We start from the raw sequence: 20875 nt of genomic DNA, 5'->3' as shown, positions 1-20875 counted from the left end.
GACATTCTCTATGGACTTAACGGTTTTGAATGCATTTTAGCAGGACCCTTTTTGTTTTCTGCTGGCAAACGCTAATTGGTTCCAGCTGGAGTCAAATCCTCCACACATTCGAGCTTTCTAGGAAGAAAGCTCCAGAAACCTGAGAAAACATGATATTTCCTTCTGTAAACATGACATTGCATGCATTTGCAGAATAGGAAGATTGTGCTTTTCTCCAATACCGCTTTCACTGTGATTTTTTGGTTAAATTTCACCCGAAATCCACAACAATTTGTCAATTTACACCTGGATGAAAACAAAACTATCTGGTGTGTTGTGGCTATCTCAATCCCAGATCTTGCTACAGCCTCTGTGTGTGTTTGTGTTTTCTGGACATTCTCTATGGACTTTACGGTTTTGAATGCATTTTAGGAGGACCCTTTTTGTTTTCTGCTGGCAAACGCTAATTGGTTCCACCTGGAGTCAAATCCTCCACACATTCGAGTTTTCTAGGAAGAAAGCTCCAGAAACCTGAGAAAACATGATATTTCTTTCTGTAAACATGACATTGGATGCATTTGCCGAACAGGAAGATTGTGCTTTTCTCCAAAACCACTTTCTCTGTGATTTTTTGGTTAAATTATACTTCAAAACTACAACAATTTGTCCAGATACTCCTGGATGAAAACAAAAGTATCTGGTGTGTTGTGGCTATCTCAATCCCAGATCTTGCTATAGCCTCTGAGTGTGTTTGTTTTTTCTGGACATTCTCTATGGACTTGACGGTTTTGAATGCATTTTAGCAGGAGCCTTTTTGTTTTCTGCTGGCAAACGCTAATTGGTTTCACCTGGAGTCAATATCTCCACACATTCGAGTTTTCTAGGAAGAATGCTCCAGAAACCTGAGAAAACATGATATTTCTTTCTGTAAACATGACATTGGATGCATTTGCCGAACAGGAAGATTGTGCTTTTCTCCAAAACCACTGTCACGGTGGTTTTTTGGTAAAATTTCACCCTGATACTACAACATTTTGTCCAGATACTCTGGATGAAAACAAAACTATCTGGTGTGTTGTGGCTATCTCAATCCCAGATCTTGCTACAGCCTCTGTGTGTGTTTGTGTTTTCTGGACATTCTCTATGGACTTTACGGTTTTGAATGCATTTAGGCAGTTAAGTTTTTCTTTTTATCTGGCAAACGCTTATTGGTTCCACCTGGAGTCAATATCTCCACACAATCGAGTTTTCTAGGAAGAATGCTCCAGAAACCTGAGAAAACATGATATTTCTTTCTGTAAACATGACATTGGATGCATTTGCCAAACAGGAAGATTGTGCTTTTCACCAAAACCACTTTCACGGTGATTTTTTGGTTAAATTTCACCCGAAATCCACAACAATTTGTCCAGATACTCCTGGATGAAAACAAAACTATCTGGTGTGTTGTGGCTATCTCAATCCCAGATCTTGCTACAGCCTCTGTGTGTGTTTGTGTTTTCTGGACATTCTCTATGTACTTAACGGTTTTGAATGCATTTTAGCAGGACCCTTTTTGTTTTTAGCTGCCAAACGCTAATTGGTTCCACCTGGAGTCAAATCCTCCACACATTCGAGTTTTCTAGGAAGAAAGCTCCAGAAACCTGAGAAAACATGATATTTCTTTCTGTAAACATGACATTGGATGCATTTGCCGAACAGGAAGATTGTGCTTTTCTCCAAAACCACTTTCTCTGTGACTTTTGGTTAAATTATACTTCAAAACTACAACAATTTGTCCAGATACTCCTGGATGAAAACAAAAGTATCTGGTGTGTTGTGGCTATCTCAATCCCAGATCTTGCTATAGCCTCTGAGTGTGTTTGTTTTTTCTGGACATTCTCTATGGACTTTACGGTTTTGAATGCATTTTAGCAGGACCCTTTTTGTTTTCTGCTGGCAAATGCTAATTGGTTCCACCTGGAGTCAATATCTCCACACATTCGAGTTTTCTAGGAAGAATGCTCCAGAAACCTGAGAAAACATGATATTTCTTTCTGTAAACATGACATTGGATGCATTTGCCGAACAGGAAGATTGTGCTTTTCTCCAAAACCACTGTCACGGTGATTTTTGTTTAAATTTCACCCGAAATCCACAACAATTTGTCCAGATAGTCTGGATGAAAACAAAACTATCTGGTGTGTTGTGGCTATCTCAATCACAGATCTTGCTATAGCCTCTGTGTTTGTTTGTGTTTTCTGGACATTCTCTATGGACTTTACGGTTTTGAATGCATTTGAGCAGGACCCTTTTTGTTTTCTGCTGGCAGACACTCATTGGTACCACATGGGGTCAAATCCTCCACACATTCGAGTTTTCTAGGAAGAAAGCTCCAGAAACCTGATAAAACATGATATTTGTATTTGTAAACATGACACTGGATTCAGTCGCTGAACAGAAAGATTGTGCTTTTCTCCAAAACCACTTTCACTGTGATTTTTTGGTTAAATATCACTTCAAAACTACAATAATTTCTCCAGATACTCTTAGATGAAAACAAAAGTATCTGGTGATTTGTAGCTATCTCAATCCCAGATATTGCTATAGCCTCTGTGTGTGTTTGTGTTTTCTGGACATTCTCTATGGACTTTACGGTTTTGCATGCATTTTAGCAGGACCCTTTTTGTTTTCTGCTGGCAAACGCTAATTGGTTCCACCTGGAGTAAAATACTCCACACATTCGAGTTTTCCAGGAAGAAAGCTTCAGAAACCTGAGAAAACATGATATTTCTTTCTGTAAACATGATATTGGATGCATTTGCTGTACAGGAAGATTGTGCTTTTCTCCAAAACCACTTTCACGGTGATTTTTGGTTAAATTTCACCCGAAATGCACAATAATTTTCCAGATACTCCTGGATGAAAACAAAACTATCTGGTGTGTTGTGGCTATCTCAATCCCAGATCTTGCTACAGCCTCTGTGTGTGTTTGTGTTTTCTGGACATTCTCTATGGACTTTACGGTTTTGAATGCATTTTAGCAGGACCCTTTTTGTTTTCTGCTGGCAAACGCTAATTGGTTTCACCTGGAGTCAAATCCTCCACACATTCGAGTTTTCTAGGAAGAAAGCTTCAGAAACCTGAGAAAACATGATATTTCTTTCTGTAAACATGACATTGGATGCATTTGCCGAACAGGAAGATTGTGCTTTTCTCCAAAACCACTTTCACGGTGATTTTTTGGTAAAATTTCACCCTGATACTACAACATTTTGTCCAGATACTCTGGATGAAAACAAAACTATCTGGTGTGTTGTGGCTATCTCAATCCCAGATCTTGCTATAGCCTCTGTGTTTGTGTTTTCTGGACATTCTCTATGGACTTTACGGTTTTGAATGCATTTAGGCATTTAAGTTTTTGTTTTTAGCTGGCAAACGCTAATTGGTTCCACCTGGAGTCAAATCCTCCACACATTCGAGTTTTCTAGGAAGAAAGCTCCAGAAACCTGAGAAAACATGATATTTCTTTCTGTAAACATGACATTGGATGCATTTGCAGAACAGGAAGATTGTGCTTTTCTCCAATACCGCTTTCACTGTGATTTTTTGGTGAAATTTCACACGAAATCCACAACAATTTGTCCAGATACTCCTGGATGAAAACAAAAGTATCTGGTGTGTTGTGGCTATCTCAATCCCAGATCTTGCTATAGCCTCTGAGTGTGTTTGTGTTTTCTGGACATTCTCTATGGACTTAACGGTTTTGAATGCATTTTAGCAGGACCCTTTTTGTTTTCTGCTGGCAAACGCTAATTGGTTCCACCTGGAGTCAAATCCTCCACACATTCGAGTTTTCTAGGAAGAATGCTCCAGAAACCTGAGAAAACAGGATATTTCTTTCTGTAAACATGACATTGGATGCATTTGCCGAACAGGAAGATTGTGCTTTTCTCCAAAACCACTTTCACTGTGATTTCTTGGTAAAATTTCACCTGATACTACAACATTTTGTCCAGATACTCTGGATGAAAACAAAACTATCTGGTGTGTTGTGGCTATCTCAATCCCAGATCTTGCTACAGCCTCTGTGTTTGTTTGTGTTTTCTGGACATTCTCTATGGACTTTACGGTGTTGAATGCATTTAGGCATTTAAGTTTTTGTTTTTAGCTGCCAAACGCTAATTGGTTCCACCTGGAGTCAAATCCTCCACACATTCGAGTTTTCTACCAAGAAAGCTCAAGAAACCTGAGAAAACATGATATTTCTTTCTGAAAACATGCCATTGGATGCATTTGACGAACAGGAAGATTGTGCTTTTCTCCAAAACCACTTTCACTGTGATTTTTTGGTTAAATTTCACCCGAAATCCACAACAATTTGTCCAGATACTCCTCGATGAAAACAAAACTATCTGGTGTGTTGTGGCTATCTCAATCCCAGATCTTGCTACAGCCTCTGTGTGTGTTTGTGTTTTCTGGATATTCTCTATGGACTTTAAGGTTTTGCATGCATTTTAGCAGGACCCTTTTTGTTTTCTGCTGGCAAACGCTAATTGGTTCCACCTGGAGTAAAATACTCCACACATTCGAGTTTTCCAGAAAGAAAGCTTCAGAAACCTGAGAAAACATGATATTTCTTTCTGTAAACATGACATTGGATGCATTTGCTGTACAGGAAGATTGTGCTTTTCTCCAAAACCACTTTCACGGTGATTTTTGGTAAAATTTCACCCTGATACTAAACATTTTGTCCAGATACTCCTGGATGAAAACAAAACTATCTGATGTGTTGTGGCTATCTCAAGCCCAGATCTTGCTACAGCCTCTGTGTGTGTTTGTGTTTTCTGGACATTCTCTATGGACTTTAAGATTTTGCATGCATTTTAGCAGGACCCTTTTTGTTTTCTGCTGGCAAACGCTAATTGGTTCCACCTGGAGTCAAATCCTCCACACATTCGAGTTTTCTAGGAAGAAAGCTCCAGAAACCTGAGAAAACATGATATTTCTTTCTGTAAACATGACATTGGATGCATTTGCAGAACAGGAAGATTGTGCTTTTCTCCAATACCGCTTTCACTGTGATTTTTTGGTGAAATTTCACACGAAATCCACAACAATTTGTCCAGATACTCCTGGATGAAAACAAAAGTATCTGGTGTGTTGTGGCTATCTCAATCCCAGATCTTGCTATAGCCTCTGAGTGTGTTTGTGTTTTCTGGACATTCTCTATGGACTTAACGGTTTTGAATGCATTTTAGCAGGACCCTTTTTGTTTTCTGCTGGCAAACGCTAATTGGTTCCACCTGGAGTCAAATCCTCCACACATTCGAGTTTTCTAGGAAGAATGCTCCAGAAACCTGAGAAAACAGGATATTTCTTTCTGTAAACATGACATTGGATGCATTTGCCAAACAGGAAGATTGTGCTTTTCTCCAAAACCACTTTCACTGTGATTTCTTGGTAAAATTTCACCTGATACTACAACATTTTGTCCAGATACTCTGGATGAAAACAAAACTATCTGGTGTGTTGTGGCTATCTCAATCCCAGATCTTGCTACAGCCTCTGTGTTTGTTTGTGTTTTCTGGACATTCTCTATGGACTTTACGGTGTTGAATGCATTTAGGCATTTAAGTTTTTGTTTTTAGCTGCCAAACGCTAATTGGTTCCACCTGGAGTCAAATCCTCCACACATTCGAGTTTTCTACCAAGAAAGCTCAAGAAACCTGAGAAAACATGATATTTCTTTCTGAAAACATGCCATTGGATGCATTTGACGAACAGGAAGATTGTGCTTTTCTCCAAAACCACTTTCACTGTGATTTTTTGGTTAAATTTCACCCGAAATCCACAACAATTTGTCCAGATACTCCTCGATGAAAACAAAACTATCTGGTGTGTTGTGGCTATCTCAATCCCAGATCTTGCTACAGCCTCTGTGTGTGTTTGTGTTTTCTGGATATTCTCTATGGACTTTAAGGTTTTGCATGCATTTTAGCAGGACCCTTTTTGTTTTCTGCTGGCAAACGCTAATTGGTTCCACCTGGAGTAAAATACTCCACACATTCGAGTTTTCCAGAAAGAAAGCTTCAGAAACCTGAGAAAACATGATATTTCTTTCTGTAAACATGACATTGGATGCATTTGCTGTACAGGAAGATTGTGCTTTTCTCCAAAACCACTTTCACGGTGATTTTTGTAAAATTTCACCCTGATACTAAACATTTTGTCCAGATACTCCTGGATGAAAACAAAACTATCTGATGTGTTGTGGCTATCTCAAGCCCAGATCTTGCTACAGCCTCTGTGTGTGTTTGTGTTTTCTGGACATTCTCTATGGACTTTAAGATTTTGCATGCATTTTAGCAGGACCCTTTTTGTTTTCTGCTGGCAAACGCTAATTGGTTCCACCTGGAGTCAAATCCTCCACACATTCGAGTTTTCTAGGAAGAAAGCTCCAGAAACCTGAGAAAACATGATATTTCTTTCTGTAAACATGACATTGGATGCATTTGCAGAACAGGAAGATTGTGCTTTTCTCCAATACCGCTTTCACTGTGATTTTTTGGTTAAATTTCACCCGAAATCCACAACAATTTGTCAATTTACACCTGGATGAAAAGAAAACTATCTGGTGTGTTGTGGCTATCTCAATCCCAGATCTTGCTACAGCCTCTGTGTGTGTTTGTCTTTTCTGGACATTCTCTATGGACTTAACGGTTTTGAATGCATTTTAGCAGGACCCTTTTTGTTTTCTGCTGGCAAACGCTAATTGGTTCCACCTGGAGTCAAATCCTCCACACATTCGAGTTTTCTAGGAAGAAAGCTCCAGAAACCTGAGAAAACATGATATTTCTTTCTGTAAACATGACATTGGATGCATTTGCCGAACAGGAAGATTGTGCTTTTCTCCAAAACCACTTTCTCTGTGACTTTTGGTTAAATTATACTTCAAAACTACAACAATTTGTCCAGATACTCCTGGATGAAAACAAAAGTATCTGGTGTGTTGTGGCTATCTCAATCCCAGATCTTGCTATAGCCTCTGAGTGTGTTTGTTTTTTCTGGACATTCTCTATGGACTTTACGGTTTTGCATGCATTTTAGCAGGACCCTTTTTGTTTTCTGCTGGCAAACGCTAATTGGTTCCACCTGGAGTAAAATACTCCACACATTCGAGTTTTCCAGAAAGAAAGCTTCAGAAACCTGAGAAAACATGATATTTCTTTCTGTAAACATGACATTGGATGCATTTGCTGTACAGGAAGATTGTGCTTTTCTCCAAAACCACTTTCACGGTGATTTTTGGTAAAATTTCACCCTGATACTAAACATTTTGTCCAGATACTCCTGGATGAAAACAAAACTATCTGATGTGTTGTGGCTATCTCAAGCCCAGATCTTGCTACAGCCTCTGTGTGTGTTTGTGTTTTCTGGACATTCTCTATGGACTTTAAGATTTTGCATGCATTTTAGCAGGACCCTTTTTGTTTTCTGCTGGCAAACGCTAATTGGTTCCACCTGGAGTCAAATCCTCCACACATTCGAGTTTTCTAGGAAGAAAGCTCCAGAAACCTGAGAAAACATGATATTTCTTTCTGTAAACATGACATTGGATGCATTTGCAGAACAGGAAGATTGTGCTTTTCTCCAATACCGCTTTCACTGTGATTTTTTGGTGAAATTTCACACGAAATCCACAACAATTTGTCCAGATACTCCTGGATGAAAACAAAAGTATCTGGTGTGTTGTGGCTATCTCAATCCCAGATCTTGCTATAGCCTCTGAGTGTGTTTGTGTTTTCTGGACATTCTCTATGGACTTAACGGTTTTGAATGCATTTTAGCAGGACCCTTTTTGTTTTCTGCTGGCAAACGCTAATTGGTTCCACCTGGAGTCAAATCCTCCACACATTCGAGTTTTCTAGGAAGAATGCTCCAGAAACCTGAGAAAACAGGATATTTCTTTCTGTAAACATGACATTGGATGCATTTGCCAAACAGGAAGATTGTGCTTTTCTCCAAAACCACTTTCACTGTGATTTCTTGGTAAAATTTCACCTGATACTACAACATTTTGTCCAGATACTCTGGATGAAAACAAAACTATCTGGTGTGTTGTGGCTATCTCAATCCCAGATCTTGCTACAGCCTCTGTGTTTGTTTGTGTTTTCTGGACATTCTCTATGGACTTTACGGTGTTGAATGCATTTAGGCATTTAAGTTTTTGTTTTTAGCTGCCAAACGCTAATTGGTTCCACCTGGAGTCAAATCCTCCACACATTCGAGTTTTCTACCAAGAAAGCTCAAGAAACCTGAGAAAACATGATATTTCTTTCTGAAAACATGCCATTGGATGCATTTGACGAACAGGAAGATTGTGCTTTTCTCCAAAACCACTTTCACTGTGATTTTTTGGTTAAATTTCACCCGAAATCCACAACAATTTGTCCAGATACTCCTCGATGAAAACAAAACTATCTGGTGTGTTGTGGCTATCTCAATCCCAGATCTTGCTACAGCCTCTGTGTGTGTTTGTGTTTTCTGGATATTCTCTATGGACTTTAAGGTTTTGCATGCATTTTAGCAGGACCCTTTTTGTTTTCTGCTGGCAAACGCTAATTGGTTCCACCTGGAGTAAAATACTCCACACATTCGAGTTTTCCAGAAAGAAAGCTTCAGAAACCTGAGAAAACATGATATTTCTTTCTGTAAACATGACATTGGATGCATTTGCTGTACAGGAAGATTGTGCTTTTCTCCAAAACCACTTTCACGGTGATTTTTGTAAAATTTCACCCTGATACTAAACATTTTGTCCAGATACTCCTGGATGAAAACAAAACTATCTGATGTGTTGTGGCTATCTCAAGCCCAGATCTTGCTACAGCCTCTGTGTGTGTTTGTGTTTTCTGGACATTCTCTATGGACTTTAAGATTTTGCATGCATTTTAGCAGGACCCTTTTTGTTTTCTGCTGGCAAACGCTAATTGGTTCCACCTGGAGTCAAATCCTCCACACATTCGAGTTTTCTAGGAAGAAAGCTCCAGAAACCTGAGAAAACATGATATTTCTTTCTGTAAACATGACATTGGATGCATTTGCAGAACAGGAAGATTGTGCTTTTCTCCAATACCGCTTTCACTGTGATTTTTTGGTTAAATTTCACCCGAAATCCACAACAATTTGTCAATTTACACCTGGATGAAAAGAAAACTATCTGGTGTGTTGTGGCTATCTCAATCCCAGATCTTGCTACAGCCTCTGTGTGTGTTTGTCTTTTCTGGACATTCTCTATGGACTTAACGGTTTTGAATGCATTTTAGCAGGACCCTTTTTGTTTTCTGCTGGCAAACGCTAATTGGTTCCACCTGGAGTCAAATCCTCCACACATTCGAGTTTTCTAGGAAGAAAGCTCCAGAAACCTGAGAAAACATGATATTTCTTTCTGTAAACATGACATTGGATGCATTTGCCGAACAGGAAGATTGTGCTTTTCTCCAAAACCACTTTCTCTGTGACTTTTGGTTAAATTATACTTCAAAACTACAACAATTTGTCCAGATACTCCTGGATGAAAACAAAAGTATCTGGTGTGTTGTGGCTATCTCAATCCCAGATCTTGCTATAGCCTCTGAGTGTGTTTGTTTTTTCTGGACATTCTCTATGGACTTTACGGTTTTGAATGCATTTTAGCAGGACCCTTTTTGTTTTCTGCTGGCAAATGCTAATTGGTTCCACCTGGAGTCAAATCCTCCACACATTCGAGTTTTCTACCAAGAAAGCTCAAGAAACCTGAGAAAACATGATATTTCTTTCTGTAAACATGACATTGGATGCATTTGCCGAACAGGAAGATTGTGCTTTTCTCCAAAACCACTGTCACGGTGATTTTTGTTTAAATTTCACCCGAAATCCACAACAATTTGTCCAGATAGTCTGGATGAAAACAAAACTATCTGGTGTGTTGTGGCTATCTCAATCACAGATCTTGCTATAGCCTCTGTGTTTGTTTGTGTTTTCTGGACATTCTCTATGGACTTTACGGTTTTGAATGCATTTGAGCAGGACCCTTTTTGTTTTCTGCTGGCAGACACTCATTGGTACCACATGGGGTCAAATCCTCCACACATTCGAGTTTTCTAGGAAGAAAGCTCCAGAAACCTGATAAAACATGATATTTGTATTTGTAAACATGACACTGGATTCAGTCGCTGAACAGAAAGATTGTGCTTTTCTCCAAAACCACTTTCACTGTGATTTTTTGGTTAAATATCACTTCAAAACTACAATAATTTCTCCAGATACTCTTAGATGAAAACAAAAGTATCTGGTGTGTTGTGGCTATCTCAATCCCAGATATTGCTATAGCCTCTGTGTGTGTTTGTGTTTTCTGGACATTCTCTATGGACTTTACGGTTTTGCATGCATTTTAGCAGGACCCTTTTTGTTTTCTGCTGGCAAACGCTAATTGGTTCCACCTGGAGTAAAATACTCCACACATTCGAGTTTTCCAGGAAGAAAGCTTCAGAAACCTGAGAAAACATGATATTTCTTTCTGTAAACATGACATTGGATGCATTTGCTGTACAGGAAGATTGTGCTTTTCTCCAAAACCACTTTCACGGTGATTTTTGGTTAAATTTCACCAGAAATGCACAATAATTTGTCCAGATACTCCTGGATGAAAACAAAAGTATCTGGTGTGTTGTGGCTATCTCAATCCCAGATCTTGCTACAGCCTCTGTGTGTTTGTGTTTTCTGGACATTCTCTATGGACTTTACGGTGTTGAATGCATTTTAGCAGGACCCTTTTTGTTTTCTGCTGGCAAACGCTAATTGGTTCCACCTGGAGTCAAATCCTCCACACATTCGAGTTTTCTAGGAAGAAAGCTTCAGAAACCTGAGAAAACATGATATTTCTTTCTGTAAACATGACATTGGATGCATTTGCCGAACAGGAAGATTGTGCTTTTCTCCAAAACCACTTTCACGGTGATTTTTTGGTAAAATTTCACCCTGATACTACAACATTTTGTCCAGATACTCTGGATGAAAACAAAACTATCTGGTGTGTTGTGGCTATCTCAATCCCAGATCTTGCTATAGCCTCTGTGTTTGTGTTTTCTGGACATTCTCTATGGACTTTACGGTTTTGAATGCATTTAGGCATTTAAGTTTTTGTTTTTAGCTGCCAAACGCTAATTGGTTCCACCTGGATTCAAATCCTCCACACATTCGAGTTTTCTAGGAAGAAAGCTCCAGAAACCTGATAAAACATGATATTTCTTTCTGTAAACATGACATTGGATGCATTGGCAGAACAGGAAGATTGTGCTTTTCTCCAATACCGCTTTCACTGTGATTTTTTGGTGAAATTTCACACGAAATCCACAACAATTTGTCCAGATACTCCTGGATGAAAACAAAAGTATCTGGTGTGTTGTGGCTATCTCAATCCCAGATCTTGCTATAGCCTCTGAGTGTGTTTGTGTTTTCTGGACATTCTCTATGGACTTAACGGTTTTGAATGCATTTTAGCAGGACCCTTTTTGTTTTCTGCTGGCAAACGCTAATTGGTTCCACTTGGAGTCAAATCCTCCACACATTCGAGTTTTCTAGGAAGAATGCTCCAGAAACCTGAGAAAACAGGATATTTCTTTCTGTAAACATGACATTGGATGCATTTGCCAAACAGGAAGATTGTGCTTTTCTCCAAAACCATTTTCACTGTGATTTCTTGGTAAAATTTCACCTGATACTACAACATTTTGTCCAGATACTCTGGATGAAAACAAAACTATCTGGTGTGTTGTGGCTATCTCAATCCCAGATCTTGCTACAGCCTCTGTGTTTGTTTGTGTTTTCTGGACATTCTCTATGGACTTTACGGTGTTGAATGCATTTAGGCATTTAAGTTTTTGTTTTTAGCTGCCAAACGCTAATTGGTTCCACCTGGAGTCAAATCCTCCACACATTCGAGTTTTCTACCAAGAAAGCTCCAGAAACCTGAAAAAACATGATATTTCTTTCTGTAAACATGCCATTGGATGCATTTGACGAACAGGAAGATTGTGCTTTTCTCCAAAACCACTTTCACTGTGATTTTTTGGTTAAATTTCACCCGAAATCCACAACAATTTGTCCAGATACTCCTCGATGAAAACAAAACTATCTGGTGTGTTGTGGCTATCTCAATCCCAGATCTTGCTACAGCCTCTGTGTGTGTTTGTGTTTTCTGGATATTCTCTATGGACTTTAAGGTTTTGCATGCATTTTGGCAGGACCCTTTTTGTTTTCTGCTGGCAAACGCTAATTGGTTCCACCTGGAGTAAAATACTCCACACATTCGAGTTTTCCAGAAAGAAAGCTTCAGAAACCTGAGAAAACATGATATTTCTTTCTGTAAACATGACATTGGATGCATTTGCCCAACAGGAAGATTGTGCTTTTCTCCAAAACCACTTTCACGGTGATTTTTGTAAAATTTCACCCTGATACTAAACATTTTGTCCAGATACTCCTGGATGAAAACAAAACTATCTGATGTGTTGTGGCTATCTCAAGCCCAGATCTTGCTACAGCCTCTGTGTGTGTTTGTGTTTTCTGGACATTCTCTATGGACTTTAAGATTTTGCATGCATTTTAGCAGGACCCTTTTTGTTTTCTGCTGGCAAACGCTAATTGGTTCCACCTGGAGTCAAATCCTCCACACATTCGAGTTTTCTAGGAAGAAAGCTCCAGAAACCTGAGAAAACACGATATTTCTTTCTGTAAACATGACATTGGATGCATTTGCAGAACAGGAAGATTGTGCTTTTCTCCAATACCGCTTTCACTGTGATTTTTTGGTTAAATTTCACCCGAAATCCACAACAATTTGTCAATTTACACCTGGATGAAAACAAAACTATCTGGTGTGTTGTGGCTATCTCAATCCCAGATCTTGCTACAGCCTCTGTGTGTGTTTGTCTTTTCTGGACATTCTCTATGGACTTAACGGTTTTGAATGCATTTTAGCAGGACCCTTTTTGTTTTCTGCTGGCAAACGCTAATTGGTTCCACCTGGAGTCAAATCCTCCACACATTCGAGTTTTCTAGGAAGAAAGCTCCAGAAACCTGAGAAAACATGATATTTCTTTCTGTAAACATGACATTGGATGCATTTGCCCAACAGGAAGAGTGTGCTTTTCTCCAAAACCACTTTCTCTGTGATTTTTTGGTTAAATTATACTTCAAAATTACAACAATTTGTCCAGATACTCCTGGATGAAAACAAAAGTATCTGGTGTGTTGTGGCTATCTCAATCCCAGATCTTGCTATAGCCTCTGAGTGTGTTTGTGTTTTCTGGACATTCTCTATGGACTTTATGGTTTTGAATGCATTTTAGCAGGACCCTTTTTGTTTTCTGCTGGCAAACGCTAATTGATTTCACCTGTAGTCAATATCTCCACACATTCGAGTTTTCTAGGAGGAATGCTCCAGAAACCTGAGAAAACATGATATTTCTTTCTGTAAACATGACATTGGATGCATTTGCCGAACAGGAAGATTGTGCTTTTCTCCAAAGCCACTTTCACGGTGATTTTTTGGTAAAATTTCACCCTGATACTACAACATTTTGTCCAGATACTCTGGATGAAAACAAAACTATCCGGTGTGTTGTGGCTATCTCAATCCCAGATCTTGCTATAGCCTCTGTGTTTGTTTGTGTTTTCTGGACATTCTCTATGGACTTTACGGTTTTGAATGCATTTAGGCATTTAAGTTTTTGTTTTTAGCTGGCAAACGCTTATTGGTTCCACCTGGAGTCAAATCCTCCACACATTCGAGTTTTCTAGGAAGAAAGCTCCAGAAACCTGAGAAAACATGATATTTCTTTCTGTAAACATGATATTGGATGCATTTGCAGAACAGGAAGATTGTGCTTTTCTCCAATACCGCTTTCACTGTGATTTTTTGGTTAAATTTCACCCGAAATCCACAACAATTTGTCAATTTACACCTCAATGAAAACAAAACTATCTGGTGTGTTGTGGCTATCTCAATCCCAGATCTTGCTACAGCCTCTGTGTGTGTTTGTGTTTTCTGGACATTCTCTATGGACTTAACGGTTTTGAATGCATTTTAGCAGGACCCTTTTTGTTTTCTGCTGGCAAACGCTAATTGGTTCCACCTGGAGTCAAATCCTCCACACATTCGAGTTTTCTAGGAAGAAAGCTCCAGAAACCTGAGAAAACATGATATTTCTTTCTGTAAACATGACATTGGATGCATATGCCGAACAGGAAGAGTGTGCTTTTCTCCAAAACCACTTTCTCTGTGATTTTTTGGTTAAATTATACTTCAAAATTACAACAATTTGTCCAGATACTCCTGGATGAAAACAAAAGTATCTGGTGTGTTGTGGCTATCTCAATCCCAGATCTTGCTATAGCCTCTGAGTGTGTTTGTGTTTTCTGGACATTCTCTATGGACTTTATGGTTTTGAATGCATTTTAGCAGGACCCTTTTTGTTTTCTGCTGGCAAACGCTAATTGATTTCACCTGTAGTCAATATCTCCACACATTCGAGTTTTCTAGGAAGAATGCTCCAGAAACCTGAGAAAACATGATATTTCTTTCTGTAAACATGACATTGGATGCATTTGCCGAACAGGAAGATTGTGCTTTTCTCCAAAACCACTTTCACGGTGATTTTTTGGTAAAATTTCACCCTGATACTACAACATTTTGTCCAGATACTCTGGATGAAAACAAAACTATCCGGTGTGTTGTGGCTATCTCAATCCCAGATCTTGCTATAGCCTCTGTGTTTGTTTGTGTTTTCTGGACATTCTCTATGGACTTTACGGTTTTGAATGCATTTAGGCATTTAAGTTTTTGTTTTTAGCTGGCAAACGCTTATTGGTTCCACCTGGAGTCAAATCCTCCACACATTCGAGTTTTCTAGGAAGAAAGCTCCAGAAACCTGAGAAAACATGATATTTCTTTCTGTAAACATGATATTGGATGCATTTGCAGAACAGGAAGATTGTGCTTTTCTCCAATACCGCTTTCACTGTGATTTTTTGGTTAAATTTCACCCGAAATCCACAACAATTTGTCAATTTACACCTCAATGAAAACAAAACTATCTGGTGTGTTGTGGCTATCTCAATCCCAGATCTTGCTACAGCCTCTGTGTGTGTTTGTGTTTTCTGGACATTCTCTATGGACTTTACGGTTTTGAATGCATTTTAGCAGGACCCTTTTTGTTTTCTGCTGGCAAACGCTAATTGGTTCCACCTGGAGTCAAATCCTCCACACATTCGAGTTTTCTAGGAAGAAAGCTCCAGAAACCTGAGAAAACATGATATTTCTTTCTGTAAACATGACATTGGATGCATTTGCCCAACAGGAAGATTGTGCTTTTCTCCAATACCGCTTTCACTGTGATTTTTTGGTTAAATTTCACCCGAAATCCACAACAATTTGTCAATTTACACCTGGATGAAAACAAAACTATCTGGTGTGTTGTGGCTATCTCAATCCCAGATCTTGCTACAGCCTCTGTGTGTGTTTGTGTTTTCTGGACATTCTCTATGGACTTTACGGTTTTGAATGCATTTTAGGAGGACCCTTTTTGTTTTCTGCTGGCAAACGCTAATTGGTTCCACCTGGAGTCAAATCCTCCACACATTCGAGTTTTCTAGGAAGAAAGCTCCAGAAACCTGAGAAAACATGATATTTCTTTCTGTAAACATGACATTGGATGCATTTGCCCAACAGGAAGATTGTGCTTTTCTCCAAAACCACTTTCACGGTGATTTTTGTAAAATTTCACCCTGATACTAAACATTTTGTCCAGATACTCCTGGATGAAAACAAAACTATCTGATGTGTTGTGGCTATCTCAAGCCCAGATCTTGCTACAGCCTCTGTGTGTGTTTGTGTTTTCTGGACATTCTCTATGGACTTTAAGATTTTGCATGCATTTTAGCAGGACCCTTTTTGTTTTCTGCTGGCAAACGCTAATTGGTTCCACCTGGAGTCAAATCCTCCACACATTCGAGTTTTCTAGGAAGAAAGCTCCAGAAACCTGAGAAAACATGATATTTCTTTCTGTAAACATGACATTGGATGCATTTGCAGAACAGGAAGATTGTGCTTTTCTCCAATACCGCTTTCACTGTGATTTTTTGGTTAAATTTCACCCGTAATCCACAACAATATGTCAATTTACACCTGGATGAAAACAAAACTATCTGGTGTGTTGTGGCTATCTCAATCCCAGATCTTGCTACAGCCTCTGTGTGTGTTTGTGTTTTCTGGACATTCTCTATGGACTTAACGGTTTTGAATGCATTTTAGGAGGACCCTTTTTGTTTTCTGCTGGCAAACGCTAATTGGTTCCACCTGGAGTCAAATCCTCCACACATTCGAGTTTTCTAGGAAGAAAGCTCCAGAAACCTGAGAAAACATGATATTTCTTTCTGTAAACATGACATTGGATGCATATGCCGAACAGGAAGAGTGTGCTTTTCTCCAAAACCACTTTCTCTGTGATTTTTTGGTTAAATTATACTTCAAAATTACAACAATTTGTCCAGATACTCCTGGATGAAAACAAAAGTATCTGGTGTGTTGTGGCTATCTCAATCCCAGATCTTGCTATAGCCTCTGAGTGTGTTTGTGTTTTCTGGACATTCTCTATGGACTTTACGGTTTTGAATGCATTTTAGCAGGACCCTTTTTGTTTTCTGCTGGCAAACGCTAATTGATTTCACCTGTAGTCAATATCTCCACACATTCGAGTTTTCTAGGAAGAATGCTCCAGAAACCTGAGAAAACATGATATTTCTTTCTGTAAACATGACATTGGATGCATTTGCCGAACAGGAAGATTGTGCTTTTCTCCAAAACCACTTTCACGGTGATTTTTTGGTAAAATTTCACCCTGATACTACAACATTTTGTCCAGATACTCTGGATGAAAACAAAACTATCCGGTGTGTTGTGGCTATCTCAATCCCAGATGTTGCTATAGCCTCTGTGTTTGTTTGTGTTTTCTGGACATTCTCTATGGACTTTACGGTTTTGAATGCATTTAGGCATTTAAGTTTTTGTTTTTAGCTGGCAAACGCTAATTGGTTCCACCTGGAGTCAAATCCTCCACACATTCGAGTTTTCTAGGAAGAAAGCTCCAGAAACCTGAGAAAACATGATATTTCTTTCTGTAAACATGACATTGGATGCATTTGCAGAACAGGAAGATTGTGCTTTTCTCCAATACCGCTTTCACTGTGATTTTTTGGTTAAATTTCACCCAAAATCCACAACAATTTGTCAATTTACACCTGGATGAAAACAAAACTATCTGGTGTGTTGTGGCTATCTCAATCCCAGATCTTGCTACAGCCTCTGTGTGTGTTTGTGTTTTCTGGACATTCTCTATGGACTTAACGGTTTTGAATGCATTTTAGCAGGACCCTTTTTGTTTTCTGCTGGCAAACGCTAATTGGTTCCAGCTGGAGTCAAATCCTCCACACATTCGAGCTTTCTAGGAAGAAAGCTCCAGAAACCTGAGAAAACATGATATTTCCTTCTGTAAACATGACATTGCATGCATTTGCAGAATAGGAAGATTGTGCTTTTCTCCAATACCGCTTTCACTGTGATTTTTTGGTTAAATTTCACCCGAAATCCACAACAATTTGTCAATTTACACCTGGATGAAAACAAAACTATCTGGTGTGTTGTGGCTATCTCAATCCCAGATCTTGCTACAGCCTCTGTGTGTGTTTGTGTTTTCTGGACATTCTCTATGGACTTTACGGTTTTGAATGCATTTTAGGAGGACCCTTTTTGTTTTCTGCTGGCAAACGCTAATTGGTTCCACCTGGAGTCAAATCCTCCACACATTCGAGTTTTCTAGGAAGAAAGCTCCAGAAACCTGAGAAAACATGATATTTCTTTCTGTAAACATGACATTGGATGCATTTGCCGAACAGGAAGATTGTGCTTTTCTCCAAAACCACTTTCTCTGTGATTTTTTGGTTAAATTATACTTCAAAACTACAACAATTTGTCCAGATACTCCTGGATGAAAACAAAAGTATCTGGTGTGTTGTGGCTATCTCAATCCCAGATCTTGCTATAGCCTCTGAGTGTGTTTGTTTTTTCTGGACATTCTCTATGGACTTGACGGTTTTGAATGCATTTTAGCAGGAGCCTTTTTGTTTTCTGCTGGCAAACGCTAATTGGTTTCACCTGGAGTCAATATCTCCACACATTCGAGTTTTCTAGGAAGAATGCTCCAGAAACCTGAGAAAACATGATATTTCTTTCTGTAAACATGACATTGGATGCATTTGCTGTACAGGAAGATTGTGCTTTTCTCCAAAACCACTTTCACGGTGATTTTTGGTAAAATTTCACCCTGATACTAAACATTTTGTCCAGATACTCCTGGATGAAAACAAAACTATCTGATGTGTTGTGGCTATCTCAAGCCCAGATCTTGCTACAGCCTCTGTGTGTGTTTGTGTTTTCTGGACATTCTCTATGGACTTTAAGATTTTGCATGCATTTTAGCAGGACCCTTTTTGTTTTCTGCTGGCAAACGCTAATTGGTTCCACCTGGAGTCAAATCCTCCACACATTCGAGTTTTCTAGGAAGAAAGCTCCAGAAACCTGAGAAAACATGATATTTCTTTCTGTAAACATGACATTGGATGCATTTGCAGAACAGGAAGATTGTGCTTTTCTCCAATACCGCTTTCACTGTGATTTTTTGGTTAAATTTCACCCGAAATCCACAACAATATGTCAATTTACACCTGGATGAAAACAAAACTATCTGGTGTGTTGTGGCTATCTCAATCCCAGATCTTGCTACAGCCTCTGTGTGTGTTTGTGTTTTCTGGACATTCTCTATGGACTTAACGGTTTTGAATGCATTTTAGGAGGACCCTTTTTGTTTTCTGCTGGCAAACGCTAATTGGTTCCACCTGGAGTCAAATCCTCCACACATTCGAGTTTTCTAGGAAGAAAGCTCCAGAAACCTGAGAAAACATGATATTTCTTTCTGTAAACATGACATTGGATGCATATGCCGAACAGGAAGAGTGTGCTTTTCTCCAAAACCACTTTCTCTGTGATTTTTTGGTTAAATTATACTTCAAAATTACAACAATTTGTCCAGATACTCCTGGATGAAAACAAAAGTATCTGGTGTGTTGTGGCTATCTCAATCCCAGATCTTGCTATAGCCTCTGAGTGTGTTTGTGTTTTCTGGACATTCTCTATGGACTTTACGGTTTTGAATGCATTTTAGCAGGACCCTTTTTGTTTTCTGCTGGCAAACGCTAATTGATTTCACCTGTAGTCAATATCTCCACACATTCGAGTTTTCTAGGAAGAATGCTCCAGAAACCTGAGAAAACATGATATTTCTTTCTGTAAACATGACATTGGATGCATTTGCCGAACAGGAAGATTGTGCTTTTCTCCAAAACCACTTTCACGGTGATTTTTTGGTAAAATTTCACCCTGATACTACAACATTTTGTCCAGATACTCTGGATGAAAACAAAACTATCCGGTGTGTTGTGGCTATCTCAATCCCAGATGTTGCTATAGCCTCTGTGTTTGTTTGTGTTTTCTGGACATTCTCTATGGACTTTACGGTTTTGAATGCATTTAGGCATTTAAGTTTTTGTTTTTAGCTGGCAAACGCTAATTGGTTCCACCTGGAGTCAAATCCTCCACACATTCGAGTTTTCTAGGAAGAAAGCTCCAGAAACCTGAGAAAACATGATATTTCTTTCTGTAAACATGACATTGGATGCATTTGCAGAACAGGAAGATTGTGCTTTTCTCCAATACCGCTTTCACTGTGATTTTTTGGTTAAATTTCACCCAAAATCCACAACAATTTGTCAATTTACACCTGGATGAAAACAAAACTATCTGGTGTGTTGTGGCTATCTCAATCCCAGATCTTGCTACAGCCTCTGTGTGTGTTTGTGTTTTCTGGACATTCTCTATGGACTTAACGGTTTTGAATGCATTTTAGCAGGACCCTTTTTGTTTTCTGCTGGCAAACGCTAATTGGTTCCACCTGGAGTCAAATCCTCCACACATTCGAGCTTTCTAGGAAGAAAGCTCCAGAAACCTGAGAAAACATGATATTTCCTTCTGTAAACATGACATTGCATGCATTTGCAGAATAGGAAGATTGTGCTTTTCTCCAATACCGCTTTCACTGTGATTTTTTGGTTAAATTTCACCCGAAATCCACAACAATTTGTCAATTTACACCTGGATGAAAACAAAACTATCTGGTGTGTTGTGGCTATCTCAATCCCAGATCTTGCTACAGCCTCTGTGTGTGTTTGTGTTTTCTGGACATTCTCTATGGACTTTACGGTTTTGAATGCATTTTAGGAGGACCCTTTTTGTTTTCTGCTGGCAAACGCTAATTGGTTCCACCTGGAGTCAAATCCTCCACACATTCGAGTTTTCTAGGAAGAAAGCTCCAGAAACCTGAGAAAACATGATATTTCTTTCTGTAAACATGACATTGGATGCATTTGCCGAACAGGAAGATTGTGCTTTTCTCCAAAACCACTTTCTCTGTGATTTTTTGGTTAAATTATACTTCAAAACTACAACAATTTGTCCAGATACTCCTGGATGAAAACAAAAGTATCTGGTGTGTTGTGGCTATCTCAATCCCAGATCTTGCTACAGCCTCTGTGTGTGTTTGTGTTTTCTGGACATTCTCTATGGACTTGACGGTTTTGAATGCATTTTAGCAGGAGCCTTTTTGTTTTCTGCTGGCAAACGCTAATTGGTTTCACCTGGAGTCAATATCTCCACACATTCGAGTTTTCTAGGAAGAATGCTCCAGAAACCTGAGAAAACATG

Source organism: Oryctolagus cuniculus, chromosome 18 (assembly GCF_051225735.1).
Source record: "Oryctolagus cuniculus isolate XC-2025 breed Fujian yellow rabbit chromosome 18, ASM5122573v1, whole genome shotgun sequence".
NCBI lineage: Eukaryota > Metazoa > Chordata > Mammalia > Lagomorpha > Leporidae > Oryctolagus > Oryctolagus cuniculus.
This window is presented reverse-complemented; position numbering follows the sequence as displayed.